This window comes from Pleurodeles waltl, chromosome 11, assembly GCF_031143425.1.
Source record: "Pleurodeles waltl isolate 20211129_DDA chromosome 11, aPleWal1.hap1.20221129, whole genome shotgun sequence".
Lineage (NCBI taxonomy): Eukaryota > Metazoa > Chordata > Amphibia > Caudata > Salamandridae > Pleurodeles > Pleurodeles waltl.
Window position 1 is genome coordinate 1,001,908,481 of NC_090450.1, and position 24,229 is coordinate 1,001,932,709.

Genomic DNA, 24,229 nt, shown 5'->3' on the forward strand with positions numbered 1-24,229 from the left:
GAGCTTGCCCTTCCTGTCTCCTTTCTCCTTTGCATTCCCATCAGTAGCCATAATCCTGTTTGGTCCTGGCTGGCTCTCAAGGCTGCCTCCCTGGTGCTTGGCTGGGTCTCTCTGCCTGCTCCTGTGGGTGGGGCTTCTGGAAACATCATGGACTGACTCACTTCCTGGTTGTGATGTCATCAGGCTGTTCCAGGTTGCCGTTTTCGCAATCTGTGATTGGCAAATACCGATTCGCTATTTTTTGCGATTCGGTATTTGCAACTCGCAGATTTCGATTGCGAATTTTAAGAAATCACTATTACCGACTCGCTATTTTCATACATCCCATTTTGCATTTCTAAAATAGCGATTTCTTAAAATTAACTAATTAAGAAATGCAAACCGGGAGCTTGATACATCTGGCCCTTAAATAGCTCTTTCAAGAGACCACCTGAAGTCATAATTTTAAAAAGTTTGAAAATGTTGTGCAGGAAGGTTACAAATGCAACTCCTGGGCTCTTGTCTTCCACAGGGGCTGGTGCTGGGGATCTCGGCAGTGCTCCAATCCTCTTCTGTCCCTGGGGCACTGCGGGTCCCACTGCGACGGCGTGATGCTGCTTGTCTTCTTCCCATTCTACATAGATCCCTGGGGCACTGGCTGTCTCATGGGAAAATTTGAAAGAAACAGCACGACAATGCGCAGTTGTTTGTGCTTGCACTGGCATCCTCCGGAGACAATCCCCATCCTCAAGGGTGGGGGATGGCAAGTATGACCCCACACCAGACCCACTTTTTTATGGTGACCGCTTGGGCCTTGACTCTCCCCATGGTTATTATGACTTGTCGGAAGCAGAAGCTCTCCACATGCTCCCACAAGGATCTACATGTCCCAGGGTAGAGTTTGCCGGCCTTTGGTTAGAACTCCCACTTTCTTCCAGGGGACCTCAGCAGATCTATTGCTCTAATGTCCTCCACAGAGTATTGGAGGCCAGGACCACTTGCCATGGAGAGAGATGGACCCACAGAATCTCATCCCAAGTCTGGTCTTCTTTAGGGTCCATGATTGTTTTGCTTGTCTCTCCCTTGTCCAGAGGTTTTTAAGAGGGGGGTGGAAAGTGCCAGAAGTTAGGCATCCCACCACTTTGCTAGGATAACACACCATCACTCCTGAGCTGATGTCTGGGGCCAGGGCTCACTCTGACAGCAGCTTGTTGCCTGAGGTAACAGCGAGAGGGAGAAGACAAAAGCAGCTAGGTTCCACACCGTCTCAGATCAGGTTGCCAGGTGGAAGGGAGCTAGCACGGCCTCGCAGCCTCGAACATCACTGAGCACTCAGGTTGCCTGCATGGGACCAGGCACCATGAAGTCTTAAAGAAAAAAAAGAAAAATTCAGCTCCTGGGAGCGTATTGATGAAAAGAAATTGAAACAAAGAAATCTTTCCTGAAGAATTGCCCATAATCCCCCAAATTTCCATTTTTTGCCTGGTTATGTTCAAAGGAAGGCAGGGGCATCATCAGAAAAATGTAAACTGTTTGAGGGGCTGCCAAGAGTGCAACCCCCCAGAAAACCTTTTGAAAATTTCAGATATAGGTACCCGAAGCCAGCTGGCCACATTAATGATCCTGGGAAAACTTTTATTTGATTTCAAGTATTCCTGGAATTGGTATTCTCAATCTAAGGGCTTTAGGGTGTAGATGTCTATGTTTTCAGGTCTAAGACTGCTTTGTAGCAGTTGTTCAACAGAAAAAGAAAATGCTCATTTTGGGTACTGTTGAATAAGAATGCTTTACCCATATTGAAAAAACATTTTACATGATTTTCAGTGTTATTGAATGGTGATATAATTGTGCACCATTTTAGTATTTCTGTATTAGGTTTATCATGATATGTTTCTACTTTTATAGGTCTGGTGACACCCTGACAAAGTTAGTAGTCTCACTTGTAATTATTGCACCCTGTTATATGGCACTAAGCATAGGTTGGGTAGGAGTGCAAACTGTTAGCAGCTTTCTCACTGAGTATTTCCACCTGACATTTTGTGCACATGTGCAATTTAAGGTGTAGTATGAGCAGTGAGTGCTTTGTAAAGTAGGCCTTGGACTGCCCTGCCTCACTACCTTGACAGATGCCAGTACTACAAAAGAGTCATTGTTTCTGAGCAAAGGGTTGCAGATTTATTATGTATGAAGGACGTACATCATTGCTACATAAAAACCCGCTTTTGTACATTCACCATTGCCATAATCAAATAGGGTTTTGTTAGAAATGGGGTTTCTAGTTGGAAGACTTATACACCATTGTACAAGTAGGGACCACAATCCTAGTCAGGGTAACTCACACACAATCCAAATTATCCTGTGCCCACCCTCTGGTAGATTGGCACTGAGCAGTCAGGGTTAACTTAGAATGCAATGTGTAAACACAGTGAAAACACCACAAAAATACACCAAACGGGTTTAGAAAAATAGATAATATTTATCTGAATAAAGTACTGTTGAAATGATGAGAATCCAATGCACACAAACAAAGTTATGAATTTTTAAAGATTAAATCCAATTAAAGAGTCTAGAAAACACAATAGCTTCACTGGGGCTATCGCGGCATCGTTGATGGAGTCGTTCCCAATAATCCAACACCACCGGTGTCGGTCACGGAGTCACAGGGACCCCCAGGTACAGTACTTTTTGAAAACGAAGAACAAGGATGTCACTCAGAGTCGGAAAGAGCTGTAGCCGGAGTCAGTGTGGCATCAGTCCCTTACAGCATTCAAGGAGAGAGGTGTTGGTTCCGTACTGCGAAGCAGGTGGAAGTGCGGTGTCATTCCCACCCAGATGCAGGGGGAGATGATGCGCCGTCATCCGTCATACGTCGATTGCTTGTGACCTGGCGGGGTTGCTGGTTCCGGTCCATCAGGACATGATGTATTGACTTTGCAGGGTCACGATGACCGCAACATCGGACTTGTGTTGCAGGTTAAGGTTGTTGCAGCTCAGCGAGGGGGAGCACACTGCGGCATCAATAAAGTCGTTCTGAATTCGCTGAAGTCGGTGTACTAGCACAAAGCTAGAAGTGGACGTCTTTGTTGTCCCTGAGACCCCAGAACAGGAGGCAAGCTCAATCCAAGCCCTTGGAGAGGACTTTTGAGGCAGTCAGAGGCCAGCAGGCAGCAGGGCAGCAGTCCTTCTCAGCAAAGCAGTCCAGAGAGTCCTTTGGACAGCCAGGCAGTTCTGACAGAGTTCACGTGCAGGTTCAGAAGTGTCTGTGTTGGTGGGTTCAGAGACCCAGTTTATATACCCGAAAATGCCTTTGAAGTGGGGGAGACTTCAAAGAGTGGACTTGAAGTGCACAAGGTCCCCTTTCAGTTTAGTCCTGTCTGCCAGGGTCCCAGTGGTGGGTTATCAGTCCATTGTGTGAGGGCAGGCCATTGGCCTTTGGAATGTAAGTGTCAGGCCCTCCACCTTTTCAGCCAAAGAAGACTCATTCATTGTGCAGATGTGTGCAGGTGTGACTGAGTGTCCTGTGTTTGTGGTTGTCTGGGTGAAATGCACAAGGGAGCTGTGAAGCAGCCCAGCCCAGACGTTGATTGGAGACAGGCTGTAAGGCACAGAAGGATTTTAAGTGAAGAGAAATGCTCACTTTCTAAACGTGGCATTTCTAAAATAGTAATATAAAATCCAACCTCACCAATAATCAGGATTTTCTATTACCATTCTGGCCATACTAAATATGACCTGGTTACCCCTTTCAGATCAGAATCAACCACTCAAAAAGTATATGAGAGCAGTCCTAGTGCTTGTCTATGAAAGGAGCAGGCCTCACAGTAGTGGAAAACAAATGTAGTAGTTTTTCACTACCAGGACATATAAAACACATCCGTACATGTCCTGCCTTTTACCTACATAGCACCCTGCCCTATTGGTTACCTAGGGCCTACCTTAGGGGTGACTTATATGTAGAAAAAGAGGAGTTTAAGGCTTGGCAAGTACTTTTAAATGCCAAGTCAAAGTGGCAGTGCACACACAGGCCTTGCAATGGCAGGCCTGAGACATAGTTAAGGGGCTACTTCTGTGGGTGGCACAAGCAGTGCTGCAGTCCCACTTGTATTATTTAATTTACAGGCCCTGGGCACATGTAGTGCATTTTATTAGGGACTTACAAGTAAATTAAATATGCCAATTTGGTATGAGACAATGTTACTATGTTTTTAGGAAGAGAGCACTTTAGCACTGGTTAGCAGTGGAAGTGCCCAGAGTCCCCAAGTCAGCAAAAATGAGGCCAGAAAAAGAAGAGGAGGAAGAAAAAAAGTTTGGGGATGACCCTGCAGAAAGGCCATTTCCAACATATCCCCCTTCTAGCCTAAAGCCATAGTAGGCTAATCAATACTCTGATGGACTTCTCTACTTAAGGCGATAGAACATGGACAATGGCCCACTACTGCAGGGGCACTTGCCAGTTCTACACCTTTCTGAACTCAGTGAGGCTCCTCTGTCTATACTCTCTGGGGCCACTGAACTGACCTATGGGGAATCCTTCTCCTCATCTGTGGACTCCATCTGTGAACCTCCTAAGTTTAATTTGCTCACAGATGCATCCCAGTGGGTAGACAGTACCACCATGGCCAACAAAGTGATGTGGTCTGTTCCACACCTTAGGTCTGACGTTTGTCCCCAACCCAGGGAAAACTCTGTCCATAAGAACAGTAACAAACAGAGGCCACTGAGAGCTGTCAGTGTCAAGAGCCAGGCCCCAGACCATCCACTGCTAGGTGGAGGACCTGAGTGGGGCCATTGGGGAAGCTTCTCCTCCAGCCTTGGGGCAGGCAGGGAGTTCCCTAGGGGCTCATGAGGTTTCCCTGACATCTGAGGCGTCTCACAGTGGGGGACAGTAGCCCCAGGGGGTTTGCCCCTACTTCCACTCTACCTCCCTCCAGCTCTGGGATGGTATCCTGACACTGGTCCATCAACCCAGGGTATGTACCCTGAGGCTGAACAGGGGACAGGGGTGAGTCCTCCCTCACCTTGCCCCTACATCTGGGCTCCTGTACCCTCCTCTGGGAGTGGTACTGCCAGACAACTGAACTGTCAGGGCACCCTTAGGGGTCACCCCTCTCAGTTCTCCTGCCACCAGGGGTAACTCATTCCCCAGAATGCAGTCCATGGGCATCTGAGGACTAACTATGACCCTCCTCTGGGTCACCTCCCCACCCCATTCCAGGGATACCAGGGCCATAGGGTGGAAGAAATCCTCCCCATGGGCTGGAGTCACCCTACACCTGGCCGGAGTACTGTTCTGGGGAAACTAGTCTCTCCACCATCATGGTATGACTAGCCCCTGTGTCCCTCAGAGCAGTGACTGGGGCACCATGTTTAATATTTATGCATTTAGATTGGAAAGGGGGAAGTGCAATGGCCTGGAATCTATCAGTTAGATATGACTCTACCCAGTGCAAGCACTTGCCTTCCATTCCAGTTTCCTTCATTCTATCACATAGAAGTCGGCGATTGGCAGTATCGAAAGCGGCAGATAAGTCTAGTAGAGTTAGTAGTGCCACTTTCTCACCATCAATTGTCATTCTCAGCTCATCTAACGCATTGATTTGAGCTGTTTCGGTGCCATGTGCTGGTCTGAAACCTGTTTGGTCCCTTTCCAAAATATTATTATCTTCCAGGAATCTTGCTAGCTTCCTGCTAACATATTTATCAGCAACTTTACTGGATATGGAAGTTGAGAGACAGGGCAATAATTACTAAGATCATTAATGTCAGCCTCCGGCTTTTTAGGCAATGGTTTGATAAGTGCTTTTTTCCATGCTGGCGGGACCTTACCAGAAATGAAGGATTGATTACACAAATCTTCAGCCATATCTTTCTTTCCAGACCCTATGTGGAATGGGGTCTAGTGAGGAACCAGAGGAGACGGACATCGCTAGTTCCTTAAACATCTCACTACTCACAGGCTCTATGATGTCTAATTTATCGACTAAATCCTTCTTACCTCCTGAATCCGACAGTGGGGTCTCAGAACTCAATCTGTTTTCCAACTGGGGGTTATCTTTAGTCTCAGAATATTCCTCATTATCTTTCAGAATTACTTCAATCTTATTGTGAAAAAAACAGAGGGCTTATCGCACATTTCCTGCGATGGAGTTACCATACTTTTAACAAAGTCTGGATCCGCCAGATCTCTTACTATTTCAAAAAAATGTTCCTATAATAGTTGAGGCGTAGTACAATTCCTTAGTTTTTCTAATCTTCTATTAAAACCGTTTTATCACCATGTGAATAGGTCTTTCGCCACTGCCTTTCTAACTTTCTACACTTAACTTTAGTTTCTTTTCAGGTTGTTGTGAACCAGGGAGCTGATTGTTTCGCCTTATGCTTAATGGATTTAATAGGAATGATTCTATCGAAAGTCTCCTTGATTATAACCTGGAGATGATCATAGTTTTCTTGCACCAAGTCATCGTCATTGAAGCAGTTCTGTAGCTCAAATATACTGACATCTTTTTCCTTCCCTAGCTTAAACCAGGCTCTGCCTAATCTAGATTTTTTATCACCTGTCTCTAGAAGTCCTGGCTTAGATTTTAATAGTTCAAAGGTGACTAGGGAGTGATCAGACCAGCATACCTGAACCACAACCTTAACTGTAATCGGGTCTGGTGGTGCCATTATTAAATCTAAAGTAAGGCCTCCTTGATGTGTTAGACCCTGAACCTGTTGCTCCAGAACCAGTAGTTCACAGGAGTCATTTAAATCTCTACCATAAGGGCAGACTCTGATAGCTGCCCAGATATTAAAATCCCTAGTAGCATGGGAGAGGGCAAGATCAGTAACAAACTTCATGAATGGTTGATTAAGTTCCTGTAGGGGCTCTGGAGGTCTAAAACATAAAAGGCCAGAGGCTGATACCCTAACATACCCTCTAAGGACAGAGCCCAGTAATTTAATTTAATATCTTGCATTTTATCAATTTGCAGCATAATTACCTTCCACTAATCGCTACTCCTCCCCCTCTCTTTCCAAGCCTCGGTTGGTAAATCACCCTATAACCTATAGTGCAGATAAAGCCCAAGTCTATCGCCAAATCAGGTGGGATCCAAGTTTCTGTAATCAAGTGCAGATCCTAGTTATTAAATTCAAGTAGGAGGTTTATTTAGTTCATCCACATGTTTTACCGAAGAGCGTGCGTTAATTAAACTGCACTTTAATGACATTAAGGGGGTCATTACAACCCTGGCGGACGGTGTTAAAGCGGCGGTAAAACCGCCAACAGGCTGCGGTCTTTTTTTGAGTATTATGACCATGGCGGTTACCGCCATGGTCATCCGCTGCTTCACCGTTCCACCCGCCAGGGTGGAGACGACCGCTGGGCTGGAGACCTGGATTTCCAGCGGTAGGAACCGCCATGAAATCCATGGCGGTAAGCCCTATCCGTGCCAGGGAATTCCTTCCCTGGCACTGATAGAGGTCTCCCCTACCCCCCACCCCGACACCCTCCCCTACACCCCCCACCACCCCTGCCACCCCCCAAAGGTGGCAGGGCCCCCCTCCCCACCCTGACCCCCAACATCACATAACTCACACACACACGACACACACGCAGGCACCACCAACACACATACACGCACACACACCAACATACATGTCTACATCCACACACTCAGTCAGACATGCACACCCATATACAGACATACACGCACTCATTCCAAACACACGCAACACACCCACAAGCATACACGCACTCACACCCCCTCTACATACACAGACGCACACCCCCATGCACCCACACAACACCCCCTCACCCCCCTCCCCTTACGGACGATCGACTTACCTTGTCCGTCGATCCTCCGGGAGGGGACGGGAGCCATGGGGGCTGCTCCGCCGACACCACATCGCCAACAGAACACTGTCGAGCCGAATCACAGGACGTGATTCGCTGGGCGGTGTTCTGTTGGCGTGGCGGTGGAGGTGGAGCAACCTCCACTTCCCCGCCGCCCGCCAGTATGGCTGTTGGCGGCTCTCTGTCGTAAAAAGGACAGAGAGCAGCCAACAGTCATAATACGCCGAGCGGCAAACCGCCAGTACTGGCGGTCTTCCGCACGGCGGTCCCTCAGCGGTCTTGTTAAAAGACCGCCGAGGTTGTAATGACCACCTAAGTCTTATTTGCTCTTTCTCCCACCTCCGGCTTTTAGATCTTTAGTCCCCAACCCTCCTTCCTCAGGTTGCTTTTGTCCCTAACTCTCCTTCCTCAGGTTGCTTTAGTCCCTAACCCTCCTTCCTCAGGTTGCTTTAGTCCCTAACTCTCCTTCCTCAGGTTGCTTTAGTCCCTAACCCTCCTTCCTCAGGTTGCTTTAGTCCCTAACCCTCCTTCATCTGTTTAGGTCTCCGTTCATGTAATTCCTTCCTTGTGTAGGTGAGTCTCCAGGATTGTCCAGTTTGTTCCCAATCCAAACTGGCAACATGGCTGGCTCTGGCCACATCTGGGTCGCGGATGGGCGCAGACGGGCTTGCCTTTGGCGCACACACGCTGCACATGTCCACTGTGCGGTCAGGCCCGATTGCTCCTTTTGTAGCCCTCCTCAACTAAAAAAAAATCAACTAGACCGCTAATTGCTTTTTGGCATTGGAAATGGCAGTCGTCATGTGGTAAGGACAAACTATTTCTTATTTCTATTAGCCCTCAACAAACCATGAAGGTTTTATTAGCAAAGCAGTAAATTTACAAGTCAAATCAATCAGTTTAGTCATAAATCAATAATCACCTGATTTCGGCACAAAGGAATAAAATCCAGACAGGTCAAACAGCAAATGTGAAAACAAGTTATTTAAAGATCTAGCAAACAAATCATGAAAGATTCAGAGGCATATTTATACTCCGTTTGCGCCGAATTTGCGTCGTTTTTTTCGACGCAAATTCGACTCAAAACTAACTCCATATTTATACTTTGGCGTTAGACGCGTCTAGCGCCAAAGTTCATGGAGTTAGCGTCATTTTTTTGCTTGAACACCTTCCTTGCGTTAATGATATGCAAGGTAGGCGTTCCCGTCTTAAAAAATGACTCTGATGCATATGCGTCGTATTTATACTCCCGGGCGAAAATGACGCCCGGGAGTGGGCGGGTCTAAAAAACCCGCATTAGCGCCGGATTTTAACGCCTGGGTCAGGGCAGGCGTTAAGGGACCTGTGGGCTCAGAATGAGCCCAGAGGTGCCCTCCCCTGCCCCCAGGGACACCCCCTGCCACCCTTGCCCACCCCAGGAGGACACCCAAGGATGGAGGGACCCACCCCAGGGACATTAAGGTAAGTTCAGGTAAGTATATATATATATTTTTTTTTTGTGGCATAGGGGGGCCTGATTTGTGCCCCCCTACATGCCACTATGCCCAATGACCATGCCCAGGGGACATAAGTCCCCTGGGCATGGCCATTGGGCAAGGGGGCATGACTCCTGTCTTTGCTAAGACAGGAGTCATTTCAATGGGGTTGGCCGTTGTAAAAAATGGCGCAAATCGGGTTGAGGCGATTTTTTTGCCTCAGCCTGACTTGCACCATTTTTGGACGCCCATACTCCATTTTCCCCCTACGCCGGCGCTGCCTGGTGTCCGTCGTTTTTTTTCACGCACACCAGGCAGCGCCGGCGGCTAACGCCGGGTAACGTCATTGAATAAATACGGCGCCCACATGGTGCTTCAGAATGGCGTTAGCCGGCGCTAATTTTTTTGACGCAAAACTGCATTAGCGCAGTTTTGCGTCAAAAAGTATAAATATGGCCCCTTGTTCCCCTGAAGGGAAATTTTCTAATACTAAGCTAAAGTTTCAGAGGTGAAGTCGGGGAAGTTTAAGCAGCGAGAGGTTACCTTTATGATCAGGAATAAAGGAAGCATGGGATCTCAAGAATGGCAAAGGGGTATCTACCTTCAAAGGTGGGCAGGAACGAGTCAGTCATACATAAGTAAAACATGAAATTCAGTAAGATAGACACTCCTTAAAGTCACTACAGAGAAGGAACAAATTAAAACAAAACATTCACAAAACTGTGACGGATCTCTTCTCATGACTCATTCAATGGAAGATTTCAGTTCCATGGCATTCAAAGATATCACACAAAAGAGAATTCTTCTCCACCAGTACCTCTCAACAACAGGTGATGAGATTCAGAAAGATACATCTAGTGGCCTTCACCCACAATCTAACAATAACAGTAGAGTATAACAAGAATGAATACACTGCTGGAACTTGGTTTCTGAAATGAGAGAAGAGATTATGCACAGCTCAACATTTCATTTAATATGAGGCCTTTCAAATTGAGGCCTACAGTGACTACGGCTAACTTAACATGAACACACTCTAACAACAGTTAATTATTAAAGTAGAAATCACTGACTATGGTCAAATAAATATAAAACCACACTGAAATGTGAGAAAGCAAAGATTATGTGTGACGTGCAATTACATACAAACAAACAAAAATGAAAACTAGTGACAACGCATCACCAATTCCCGTATCCAATAACCCACAGAGCCATCACACAGAACATTCCCAATTTCCCTTCATGACAGTCCAAGATACCATTCATATTTAGACTCCTCTTATTCCATCGTCATCATAAACATTGCATTTTTTCTCTTCTAATTCTATCTCCTTTTCTTTCCTTTTCAGTCTCTTACTTTCCTTTGATTTCTCAGTATTTAGACAACATATCGGGAAAAATATCACGTGGACTAAATATCGTGACAAGAATATCGAGGACAAATAAAGCACTGAGGATATGTTTTACTATATATAGCCCCACATACATGTACGTTGATGATGTATATATCTTCATGGTAAGTATATGCGGAGTTAGGAATAGTACATCTATGCTGACCTATTTGCACTTACTTTCTCGTTACTTTTGGCCCTCGATATTTATGGCACAATATCCTGTCCACACAATATTTCTGTTGCCGATATTCTGACAGTGATCCAATTTCTCTCCTACTCTGTAAAGGTTTCTCAGCCGTCGTTGCTAGCGGGAGGCGACACTCCAGCGCCCTAACAGAGTAGCTGCCGCTGATGGGAGTACTGTAAAGGATGCTGGTGTTTCCCAGCTCAGGAAAGTTTTGACTGTGGCAGAGTCTGCTGAAGTGTTTGGCAGCTCATGAAGAGTCCTGTAGGGGGACTGTGACCTCAGTGTGGCTTGGGAGAGATTTGGCCGGGTTGCATAAGTATTTAAGCAGCCTGAGGCACGGACATTAGCACTAGGCAACTGTAGGAAGGGTTGAGGGTGCGTCTTATGCCCACCTCACTCCCCCACCCTCACCCAGCCCTGCAGTTTCAGCCCCTGGCTAATCACCTGATGGAGACCTCCCCATGGGCTACACCCAGCCGCCACTGCTGCCAAACCAACCATGCCATGGAAAGGTTGGCGGGAAGGGGAGTCACGGGCCCCTGGGGGCCCCTGCACTGCCCATGCACTTGGCATGGGCAGTGCAGGGGCCCCCAGGCACAGCCCCACCCCGCTTTTCACTGTCTGCCCAGCAGACAGTGAATACCGCCAGCTCCATTAGGAGGCGGCTGCAATGTTACGGCCGACATCCCCGCTGGGCCAGCGACCGGAAACTCTGTTTCCACCCACCGGCCCAGCGGGATGTTGAAATGCGTCCGGCGAGTTTGCGGACGCATAGGCGGCTGCTTGGCGGTTCAACCTTGGCGGGCTGCAGAGTGCTACTGGGGAGCCTAATACTGTGCATCCAGGTACAAGATGAAGGAATGTGCAACCAGGCGCAAAATGGAATGCCTCTTCAGAAAGAAGATCTGGTTAGCAGTCTGATAAGTCCTTTCAACATCAACAAGGCAGCTAAGGAGTACCCTGGACATAGCCTTTGCCAAAGCCACAGTGAAGGCTTTAAACTTTCACGCTGAAAAACTAGTGATTTAGGTGTGCCTGGTAACCCCTTGACTGCTAGGTCTCCCTCCCCCATCGTGCTAAGCCTTTTTTGGGGGCTATTTGGGGTAGTTTGCCCATAGACCTCCATAACTTTTTGTCCACATAAGGTATCCATGTCAAATTTGCATCCTTTTTTTCCAACATCCTACAGGTTCAAAGGTATCCAGGGTTTGTGGACTCCCCTGGAGGGGTCCAAGAAATTAGCAAAAATAGAAAAAACAGAGAAAAAAGTGCTGCATAAGAAAGTCTCTTTTTTTCCCCCTGCAAATGGCAGTAATGAAGGATTTGCATGGTTAAATCACCAACTTCCCAGCTTTCAGGAACAGGAAGACTTGAGTCAGAGAACAAAACTTTTCACCACAGTTTTGGCATTTTACTGGGACAATGCCCATTTTTCCTATTTTTTGTGCTTTCAACCTCCTTCGAGTTAGTGGTAGAAATGGGTGTGAAACCGACAGTGGATCCCGGAAAGCTATACATTTCTGAAAAGTAGACACAATTCTGGATTCAGCAATGGGTCATTTATGTAGATAGAAAGTATCAGTTGAAATAAACAAACATTGAAATTGATTTGAAAAAACGTCGATTTGTGTCTACATTTTAATCTGTAACTTCTTCTAACTATGGCAGATTTTTTAACCCATTCTGTGCCCAAGACGTAATGGTTACGTCCTGAGGCACAGTGCTTCTGGGAGGAGTGTGGACTCCACTAGGTCTTCCATCAGGGTGGAGGGTGTCTCTGTGGGTGGTCAGCCTCCTGTGCTCCTGGCCTCCTGCAGTCGTCTTGCCACCCTCTCCTTTGCACGGGACCGCAGGTCGTACCTCTTCTTGATTTCCTCAACAGAGCGATGCGCCACCCCAACAGCACAGATTTTGGTCTGGATATATGACCAGAGTCTGCGCTTTTCACTCTCAGGCACCTGGAGTGAGCTTTTGCCGAACTAACGGTCCTGGCTCCTGACCACCTCCTCTTTGAGCACCTCCAGCTCTTGCTCACTAAACTTCAGTTTGCACTTCCTTTCTCCCTTCTCCTTTCCCTGGGCAGAGGTGTCCATGTTGGTTCTGCTGTGCTGCCTTCTTCAGAGACTTGCTCAGTGTGGCTGGGCTGACTCTCTCGGAGTGCTGGTTTGGGTGTGGCACCTGCAAACTACCTGGGATGACTCACTTCCTGCTTGTGATGTCATCAGGCTCCTCCAGGTGTGCGTTCTCGCAATTTGTGATTTTCAAGTACTGAATCTCAAATTGCGATTCGGTATTTGGGCCTCGCAAACCACAAATAGCGATATTTAAGAAATCGCTAATTCCGATTCGCAATTATGAAACATGGCCTATTGCGACTCGGAAATAGCGATTTCTTAAAAATCGCTATTTGCGATTCGCAAGGCCATTTCATGATACATCTGGCCCATTATCCTTTTTTTGGGTTTTGGGAGGAATGTAGGGTCATATTTACAAGCCCCTAGCACTATCGGGGCGTCACTTTTTGTGACGGTCGGATGGCACTGTGCCATATTTAGAAGGCAGCGCTAAGCCACTTTTTGTGGCTTAACAACACCTTGTAATTATGAACCCCTCCCAAGCAGTTTTCTGCAGCAGGGGGCGTGCAATGGCTGTTGCCGTGGGCGTTCTACCGCAACACCCATTGCTTTTGATGCTGCCCCCGATTTACAAGGAAATGTAGATCTGAGGCAGCACCAAAAAGTAACACCACCCCATAGCACAACGAGGAGAAATAGTTTAATTTCTCTTAGTTTTTGCTTTTTCTATGTGTAGGAAAGTAGCCTCTTTCTAGCTTGGTTACCCCCACTTTTGACCGGTTTGTCAGTGTGTTTGACTGAGTCTACTGGGACCCTGCTAATTAGGACCCCAGTAGATATGCTCACTCCCTTAAATTATGGTTGTTGCATACTGGTAACTCAGTATTTAACACACAATTGGCATACTGGTGCCCCCTTATAAGTCCCTATTATATGGTACTTAGGTGCCCAGGGCATTGGGGTTCCAGGAGATCCCTATGGGCTGCAGTATATTTTTTTCCACCCATAGGGAGCCCATGCAAAGGGTGCTGCAGGACTGCCATTGCAGTCTGTGTGAAAAGGTGCATGCGCCCTTTTACTGCCATTTACAATGCACCAGGTAACTTATAAGTCACCCCTATACCAGGCCTTCCAGCCCTGAAGGCAGGGTGCAGAGTACCTGTGTGTAATGACCTCCAGGACCATTTTCCAGGACTCCTTAGATTACCACCAGTACTGCTATTACAGCCTTCTGAAGGTTTCCAGGCAGCCCAAGCTGCTGCCACTTCCCAGACAGGTTTCTGCCCTCTTGTTGCTCGAGCAGCTCGAGCCCAGGAAGGCAGAACAAAGAATTTCCTTTGGAAGAGGGGTGTTACACCCTCTCCCTTTGGAAATAGGTGTTACAGGCTTGGGAGGGGTAGCCTCCCCAGCCCACTGGAAATGCTTTGAAGGGCACATTTGGTGCCCTCCTTGCATAATCCAGTCCACACCGGTTCAGGGACCCCTGTTCTGGTGCAAAACTGGACAATGGAAAGGGGAGTGACTACTCCCCTGTCCATCATCTCCCCAAGGGGTGGTGCTCAGAGCTCCTCCAGAGGGTCCCTAGGTTTTGCCATCTTAAATTCAACGTTGGCAGGGAACTCTGGGAGCACCTGAGTGGCCAGTGCCACCAAGTGATGCCAGAGCCCTCCCCTGATAGGTGCTTATCTGGTTAGGTGACCCATCCCCCTTTCAGGGCTATTTAGGGTCTCTCTTTTGGGTGGTTCTTCAGATTCGGATTGCAAGACTCTAGCAGGAATCCTCGGCATCCTCCACTTCAACTTCTCACCAAAGAAACTGCATCTCGACCCTCCAGGAACTCTACAAACTGCAACAAAGAAGCAAAACGCCTTCTGTAACATTGTATCTTCAGCTCCTGCTAACAACTACAACTGTTTTCCAATCGTGCATCCTCTGTGGACAGCCCCTCTTCACCAATGCACCAAAACAGCGAAGGAATCTCCCTTGGGGTGAAGGAGTCGCTCCCCTGCTTCTGCAGGCACTAACCCCAACGACGACTGGCTGTGTGAATCTCCTCTCCTGCCAAGCTGCCTGGGTCCTGCATCATGGATGGTGGACTGAAGTGGCCCCGGCGCTCCTTTCTTCCAACTGTAAGACTTTGGTGGAGGTAAGAGCTTGCCTTCCCACACAAGACAGTACCCCCATGCACCGTGTGTTTTGCAGCTGCAAAGGCTTGTTGGCATCCTTCCACAAAGTTCTTCATGCACCGTTCAGCTCCGGCCCTCAGCACTCTATCCTGCGACGCACTGCTTCTTGAGTGGTTCCCCGGCGATGTTGGAGCCTTTGTCGTAGTGCTGCATGGGCCTCTTTTGCACCTTCCTTGTACCCATGCTCTGGGACTCCTGTGCATTCTGCCTGGTATTCTGTGGGTGCTCTGAGTTGCTGAGAGCTCCCTCTGACTCCCCGTCCTAGGTAGAGTCCACCATGTCCCTCCTGGTCCCAGGCAGCAAGTTTTGCATGTGCCAAGGTTTGTTGGCGGAATCCTGTGATGCAAACCATACTGCAATCTTCCATACAGCGTGGGACATCATCTGCACTAACCAGGAACCTGAATCCGTCTTCTTGGGTGCAGTACTGACTATTCTTGTTCAGCGGTAGTTCTTTTTTTGCACCTTCATCTGGTTTAGCAGGGTCCCCTGTTCTCCCTGGACTCTTCTGTGCTTCTTCGACTTGGTCCCCTTCTTCCATAGGTCTTCAGGTCCAGGAATCCACTGTTGGTGTCTTGCAGTCTCTTCTGGTTCGTGCATAATCCTTCTTTTCATTTCTAAGTGCGTTCTGGGAAAGTTCCTGTGTTTACTCCTACTTCTCTGGGATCTGGGGTGGGTTCTATTACTTACCTTTGTTGTTTTCTAATACTCCCAGCACCCCCTACACACTGCACTTGCCTAGGTGGGAAATGGACTTTCGCATTCCACTTTCTTAGTATATGGTTTGTGTTCCCCCAGGCCCATTTCTAACTATTGTGATTTTCACTAATTGCGCAGTTTTCTTACTGTTTTCTTGCACATTTCTGCATACTAGTATATATAATTTTTGTACTCCTTACCTCCTAAGGAAGTATAGTCTCTATGGAATTTTTGGTATTCGTGTCACCAAAATAAAGTACCTTTATTTTTGTAACCTTGAGTATTTTCTTTCATGTGTGTGAGTACTGTGTGACTGTAGTGATATTGCATGAGCTTTGTAGGTCTCTTAGTTAGGCCTTGGCTGCTAATCCACACTACCCTTAGAGAGCCTGGCTTCTAGACACTGCCTACATTTCACTAATAAGGGATAACTGGTCCTGATATAAGGTATAAGTACCTTAGGCACCCACTACATACCAGGACAGCCTCCTACACTATGGGGGTCATTGCGACCCCGGCAGTCGGTGGTATAGTGGCGGTAGTACCGCCAACAGTACCACACCGACCGCCACAGCGGTAACGACCGCCGGGCTGGAGACTACAGTCCCCAACCCAGCGGCCGTCACTAGGTCGCCCGCTGGATTATGACCCCGCCCACCGCCATGGTTTCCGTGGCTTTTCTACTGCCACGAAAACCATGGCGGTAGGCACTGTGAGTGCCAGAGAATTCTTTCCCTGACACTGATATGGGTCTCCCCCACCTCCCTCCCCCTCTCCAGACTCTTCCCCCTCCCGAACCCCTGACATACACACACATACATGCCATACACACACACATACACACACGCATACCCACATCCACCCACGCATGCATACATTCATACACACACACCGCAACACACACTAACATACATAGAAGCATACACACATTCACACGACACAACATACACGCAGACTCACACCCATTCATGCACACACGCATTACATACACCTCACACCCGCATGGACGCATACATAAACAATCACACACACACCCACACACACAGCACCCCCTAAACCCCCTCGCCTGTTGGAGAACCTGACTTACCTGCTTGCAGGGGGTCCTCCGGCAGGCGACAGGACTCGGCGCTGCTGCCAGCAGCAGCGTCCGCCAGCGGAACACCGCCAGGTCGTATCATGTGTCATAATACAGTCGTCGGCGCTCTTCTGGCGTGGCGCTGCTGCTGGCAGCAGCGCCACCTTACCACCGTCCACCGCCATGCCCGTAGACGGAATACCGCCATCCTCCTGGCGGTATTCCACCTACGGTCATAATATGGCAGTCAGCTGGTAGCCACGGCGACAGTCTTTTGGCAGCCGTCGCCGTGGCGGTAGGTGACATTTACCGCCTATGTTGTAATGAGGGCCTATGTGTGCTGCATTCTGCGGCACACATAGAAAGAGCAAAACCGCCATGAATTATTGTTTATGTGCAGGAAGGTTTCTCTTCCTGAACATAAACAAAACAAACATTCCCTTCAATGCAGACACCCTTGCATTATGGTTCAAGGGTGCCTGCATCAGTGCTATGCAGCTTAATTTAGCGCCAGTGCAAGGGGAAACACAGGGGTGCACCATATTTTTGTAAATGTAGCACATTCCTGTGTTTCAGAAGTGACACGGCGATGCGCTGACAATTTTGGCTCAGCACCACGCTGCGCCACCTTCCTGTAAATATACCCCATAGTGTCCTACTGGAGACATCATGAGGCAGCCCCTCTCTGGGGGTTTAGCTACCAGTGGAATAACGAAACTTGCTTGAGGGGAGCCCCCCTGCAAAGTACATAGAGAGAGGCCCCTCACGCTCCAAAATGATTCAGGAGCTCTCAGTTGCTACCCGTGCACATTGCCAGAGGGGGCCCCCTGGAGCTTGGGCCCCCCACACCGCAGGGATTGCGGGGGTAATTGTTATGCCACTGGTGCACCCACCCCACACTCAGCTCTCACAGGCTTCACAAATCAAGTGACCCTGTTAATAAATAGGCCTGGGAGCACGAGCCTCGGGCCAATTGTCTATCAGCACCAGTGGTGCCATGTCATTATTAATATAAGCACATGGGCATAGGGCCTGAAACAAAACAGGGCTCAATGGGAGAGAGAGGTCAGCGTAGCTACAGAGCCCTCACGCATAGCGCATAAGAGATGGAGCAGTGTAGATGGTGGCTCTGGTCTCACCCTACTACAGCTCCTGAGGGAGGGGAAAGTCTGCAATGTATGCTGCTGAATGCCGAGCAGAAGGATCTGGGGCAAGAAGGAAAGATATATCTGCTCCTGGAAGCTGCAGGAGCGTGAATGCACGGATGCACAGGCAACGTCTGAAGCAACTGCGAGAAGTGGGAGTAAATCCTATCACACATCGTCACTGTCATTGCGTGCCGTGATGTAGAGACTGCTATAAGATATCGAAACTTGTGAGGAAAAAAAAAAATTATCTGGTACTAAGATCACCGTCTACCCAGACTTCACCCAGTTTGTACACAAGGACATATTTATGAACCCCTTATGCTGCCGTAGCATCACTTTTTCTGCAAAGAACAAAATCATAATTATGAGGCCAAGCCTTGAGACCCTATCGGTGATTAGCCCCGCCTTACAAATCCTTGACTGGTTGATTGATTGATTGACACAAAGCCACTTTGCATGGCTTTGAATGGCCTCGTAGATGTGGAGTAAGGCAAGGCTGCGCAAATCTCTGCATTGCCCTACACTGTGAGGGGGAGGCGTTCCATGGGCATTGCGGAGGGTGTTCCAAAGCAACGCCAGTGGATTGTGACACATCAGCAGATTTACAAGACCTTGGAACATGGAAATGTGCCAAAAAGGTACAAAGAGAAATATTTTTTATTTCTACTCATTTTTTCCTGTTTCCATGTGTGCTGCGTTCTTCAGAACCCATTGAAAGAGGAAACCGCCTCTTGTGATTGTTTTTTGTGCAGGAAGGTTCCCCTTCCTGCACAAAAACAATCCTGTGTGCAAGGCAGGCACCTATGCACCGTGGGCCCGGGTGCTTGGGGAGAGGACAGAAATGTGCTGTATTGGATAAATAGGGTCATTTCTGCCCTTTCACTTTGGCGTAGGGCAGTGCACCAAGGTGACTTGCTGCACCACCCTGTGCTAAATCCCCATAATTATGCACCTAAGTTCCTTCAATCAATCAATCAATCAATCAATCAATGGTTTGAATAAAAGAGGCAGAGTCTGCTCCCATAGGTGTCATGGGGAAGTTGAATATAACCAGATCTACAACATGTGCGTTTCTTCGGTCACTCAATTAATCAGTATTTGAAAAGAGTGGCTACTCACCCGTGAGGGTCTCAAGGCGCTGGGGGGGAGTGGAGGGACCTCACCCGAAGAGCCACGTCTTGAGGTTCTTCCTGAAGATGGTGAGCGACGGGGTTTGTCTGAGGTGCAGGGAGAGGTTGTTCCAGCTCTTCGCTGCACTGTAGGTAAAAGATCATCCTCCAGCGGTGGTTTTGCAGATGCGAGGGACGGTAGCCAGGGCCATCTGGGCAGAGCGGAGGGATCTGGCAAGGGTGTGGAAGGAGACGCAGTGGTTCAGGTAGGCTGGTCCTGTATTGTGTATGGCCTTGTATGTGTGGGTGAGAAGCTTGAAGGTGATTTGCTTCTAGATCAGTACCCAGTGGAGGGTCCTCAGGTGTTGGGAGATGTGTTCTCAGAGAGGGAGGTCCAGATTGAGTCTGGCGGTGGCACTGTGGATGAGTTTAAGTTTTTTGATATTCCTAGTTGAGGTGCCAGTGTAGAGGGCGTTGCCGTAGTCGAGCTTGCTCGTGGCTAAGGCATGGGTGACTGTCCTGCGATAGTCTGCTGGGATCCATCTGAAGATCTTTCGGAGTTTGCGAAGTGTGTGCCAGCAGGAGGAGGCAACAGAGTTTACCTGGCGGGTCATGGATAGGGAGGAGTCGAGGATGATTCCTAAGTTGTGGGTGTGCTCGGTCGGCGCAGGGGGTGGGGCTGAGGGATGTGGCCCACCAGGAGTCGTCCCAAGCTGAGGTGGCGTTTCCGAAGATGATGAGCCCCATCTTGTCGGAATAGAGTTTGAGGCAGCTTTCTCTCATGCAGGTGGCGACGGCTTCCATTCCTGCGTGAAAGTTCCTTTTGGCCATGTCCGGGTCTTCGGTGAGGGAAATGATGAGTTGTGTGTCATCAGCATATGACACAATGTTCATACCATGGCTTCTGACGATGGCAGCAAGAGGGGCCATGTATACCTTGAACAGTGTGGCACTCAGTGAGGATCTTTGGGGGACTCCTCAGTTGATTCCTGTGGGTCTGGAGGTGTAGGGCGGGAGTCTGACCCTCTACGTCCTCCTGGAGAGGAAGGAGTGGCTCCATTCCAGGGCTCTTCTGCGGATTCCTATGTCCTGGATTCTGGTGCACAGAGTGCTGTGGGAGACAGTGTGGAAAGCTGCTGAGAGGTTGAGGAGTATGAGTGCTGCGGTGTGGCTGCAGTCTAGGAGTAATCGGATGTCGTCGGTGGCTGCCAGGAGTGCTGTCTCCATGTTGTGATTGCTGTGGAAGCAGGACTGGGAGCTGTCCAGGGAGTTGTTGGCCTCGATGAAATTCCGTAGTTGTGCATTGATTGCTTTCTCTAGTACTTTGGCTGGCTAGGGTACCAGCGAGATGGGCCGGAAATTCTTTAGTTCTGATGGGTTGGCCGAAGGTTTCTTCAAGAGAGGGCGTATTTCGGCATGTTTTCAGTCCTCAGGGAAGGTGCCCATGCTGATGGAACAGTTAATTGTATTACGAAGCTCGGGCGATGGACGTGCTGGCTCTGATGTATATGTGGTGCGTGCAGAGGTCCGAGGGGTCTCCAGAGTGGGTGCTATTCATGATATTGACTGTTTTCTCTGTGGTGAGGGTGGACCAGTTGTGGATGGTCTGGGTGGGTTCTGGGGGCCCTGGGTCGGTTGCAGCTTCCGGTGCCAGGTGACAGGAAGCTGTTGGAGATGCCCTGGATCTTGTGGTGGAAAAAGGAGGCGAGTTTGTCGCTGAGGTCCTGTGACAGGGATGCTGGTGGCTTCAGAAGGGGGATATGTGAACTCGTTGATGACTGAGAAGAGTTCCTTTGAGTTGTGTGCAGAGGAGTTGATGCACTCCCGGAGTGAGTCCTTCCTTGCGTTCTTGATCTTTCGGCGGGGGCGGCAGTTGCAGCTCTGAATGAGGTGAGGTCTTGGCTGAATTGGCTGTTCCTCCATTTTTTCTCTAAACGTCTGCGGGTACGCTTTGAATCTTGGAGTTCATGGTGAACCAGCTGTCCTTCTTAGGTAAGTGTTTAGCCGATATTAGCCAGGAGAGCAGCTAGAGTGTTGGCGCATTCGATAATCCATTCCTTTGAGATTGTGTGCTGCTGTGTTGGCGTCATCAGAGAGGGTAGGGAGGGATTTGGCGAGTGATGAGGTGAGTGGCTCGTTGGTGATTTTGTTCCATTTCCTGTGGGGTGGGTCCTGGAGGTGCAGGTGTGGCTGCTGGGTGCGGTGATTGTGAAGTGTATGCAGCCGTGGTCAGTCCAGTCTGGGGTGGAGATGGTCTTGATGGAGATGGGGTCCAGTGTGTGTCCTGCGATGTGTGTGGCTGTGGAGACCAGCTGTCTGAGGCCGAGGGTGGCAAGGTTGTCGAGTAGAGCAGTGGTGTTTGGGTCAGTGCTGGTCTTGAGGTGGAAGTTCAGGTCGCAGAGGAGGAGGTAGTCGACTGATGCCAGAGCCTGGAGGCAGCGATGTCTACGACATCATCTATGAAAGCTGGGTGGGGGCCAGGTGGCCTGTACACCAGGGTCCTGTGGATGGAGTAGTTGTGGTTGGAGTGGACCAGGAAGTGAAGGTATTCCATGGTGGTGCAGTGATCTTCTTGGACGGCATTTACACATAGTGAGGGCTTGTGTACGATGGCGAGTCATCCATCTGGGCGGGAGGGCCGGTCCCTCCTTAGGATGCTGTAGCTGTCGGGAATGGTGATGGCGATGTCTGGACCCGAGGTGGGGTTGGTGCAGGTCACGGTGAGGAAGGCGAGGTCCAGTTGGGTGGTGTCAATCAGGTCCCAGTGTTTGGTGGCATGTTTGGGGAGGGAGCGGATGTTCAGGAGCAGGCTGCTGATGGAATTGTGGAGGTTGTTGGTATCGTTGTGTGCCATATATTGGGGTTGGCGCTGAAGTTGCAGTCCCTGCAGGTGAAAGGTCCATGGGTGTCCTTGGGGGAGATGGTGCAACAGTTGTTGAGACGTCTGGTGTTGAGGTGGAGGAGGGTCTCAGAGTCATAACAGAGGCAGTCCAGGGGGTGGTTTAACAGAGATTTTGGGTTCTTGGCACTGGGTGCGATCCAAGCGCAGACAGTCACAGACAGGGGTGCCTTTGGCGTGCCAGAGGCGCACCTGCGGAGCAGCCGCACTGCAGCCTCCATTAAGAAGGTGAGAGGGTGGGGGAAGCAGTCAGCTGGGAGGTGGGAGGGCGGGAAATCAATCAATCAAGTAATTTATAAAGCGCTACTCACCCGTCAGAGTCTCAATGCGCTGGAGAGGGCTTTGGATACGTTGCATTTTCATTTGTAGTTTGGCCATAGTTCCTGCATAGAGTGCGTTTCCGTAGTCCAGTCGGCCGCTGATCAGGGTGTGGGTGACTGTTTTTCTGGTTTCTATGGGAATCCACATGAAAATCTTGCAGAGCATGCAAAGGGTGTTGTATCAGGAAGAGGAGATTGCCTTGACCTGTTGAGCCATGCTGAGTGCTGAGTCCAGGATGATTCCCAGGTTTCGTGCTTGAGTGGTGGGTGTGGGTGTGGCTCCTAGGGCGGTAGGCCACCAGGAATCGTTCCAGGCAGAGGGGTTGCTGCCGGGCGGAGGGGGTGCTTCGCGGGAGGGGCGAGGGGCAGAGGAAAAGGGGAGAAAGGAAAGAGCACTGGGGGAAAACGAGGGATGATAGAAGAAAATGTCAGAAAATGCAAGAGTGAAAGAGTGACAGAGAGAAGAAAAGAAAAGAAAAATTATAGAAGAAAAAGGCAGAAAATGCAAGAGTGAAAGAGCGAGAGAAGAAAAGAAAAGGAAAGTGCTTGTGATGGCCACTAGACCACCAGGGATGAGGCGCAGGGACGAGCCTGCAGTTGGAGGAGGGCCTCGAACTGAGAGTCAGGAGATTCTCAGTTCGTCCCAGGCAAGAGGCAGAGGCAGCAGCAGCAGCAGCCAGACGAGCTGGGGAGGGCAGCAGACGCTGACCAGGAGGTCAGTGCAGCTGACCTTTCACAGTGCTTTGGCTGTCATTAAGAAGGGGAGGGGGGCGGGGAGCAGTTAGCTGGGAGGCGGGAGGGAGGGAAAGGTGCTTCACGGGGGCAGAGGAAGAGGGGAGAAAGGAAAGGAAAGAGCACTAGGGAAAAACGAGGGATGATAGAAGAAAAAGGCAGAAAATGTAAGAGTGAAAGAGCGACAGAGAGAAGAAAAGAAAAGGAAAATACTTCCTTGTGATGGCCACTGGTCCACCCAGGATGAGGCGCAGGGATGAGCCTGCAGTTAGAGGAGGGCCTCGAACTGAGAGTCAGGAGTCCCAGGCAAGATGCAGAGGCAGCAGCAGCCAGGGGAGCTGGGGAGGGCAGCAGAGGCTGACCAGGAGGTCAGTGCAGTTACGGTCACATTACATCCCATTTGTCATTATAGCTGCTCCTAGCCCCAGTCCCACATCGGGTTGGTCTGGCAGCAGAGACCCCAGAGAGCTGAGTGTGGCAGCTGCAGTCCCTTCAGCATCATTCATGCAGGGCCAGCTGGGCGCCCCCCTTCTAGCTATCCCACAATGCACTGACAGGAATGAGGGGTGAGCTCACAGGAGCACTTACCGTTCCTCCTCCGTCGGGGCACTGACCAGCTCTGCTGCCCTTCCAGGCCCCCTCAGTAAATATACCCTTCACCTGTTGGTAGTAACACACCCCGCGGGTTCGGTAACTAGGCACACCTGCGCTGTGCACGTGCCCTGGCAGCCTCAGGGGAGTATTGTTTCAGTCTGAAGTGAAAGTATGTGGGGCCAGGACGCGGTGGAGGGAACCTCAGGGGGGTGTGGAGATCTGCACCTGAGTGAGTGAATGGAAGGTAAACAAGCGCCCGACACTCCCTTAGCAAGGTCCATTTAAAGTATCTTCTCTTTAGTAACTCAGTGCCTTTCTGTTTCCGTTGCCCTCTTCGGTCCCCGTCGCACGTCTTCCTCGCCCCAGTCCTTACTGCCTTACTTTTACTCCCGACCTTACATCTCTATCCTAAGTTAAACAAGCATTGGTAAAGGCAATATGTCTGGTATTGGGTGCCAAGCTATCCTTTGCCGATGCTTCCTCCTTTAAATGATTCTTGGTAACGTATCAGAAGAACATT

The 24,229-nt window shown here is 49.4% G+C and overlaps 1 protein-coding gene across 1 annotated transcript in view; it reads right to left on the reverse strand.

Annotated features, from left to right (window-relative positions):
- LOC138266494 (uncharacterized) overlaps nucleotides 1-23,742 on the reverse strand; it is a 72,577-nt gene extending 48,835 nt beyond the window's left edge. The window contains exon 1 of the mRNA XM_069215351.1: nucleotides 23,704-23,742. The gene's annotated coding sequence lies outside the window, so the exon portion shown is untranslated. The remainder of the gene's footprint in view (nucleotides 1-23,703) is intronic.
- Between the last annotated feature and the right edge of the window lie 487 nt (nucleotides 23,743-24,229).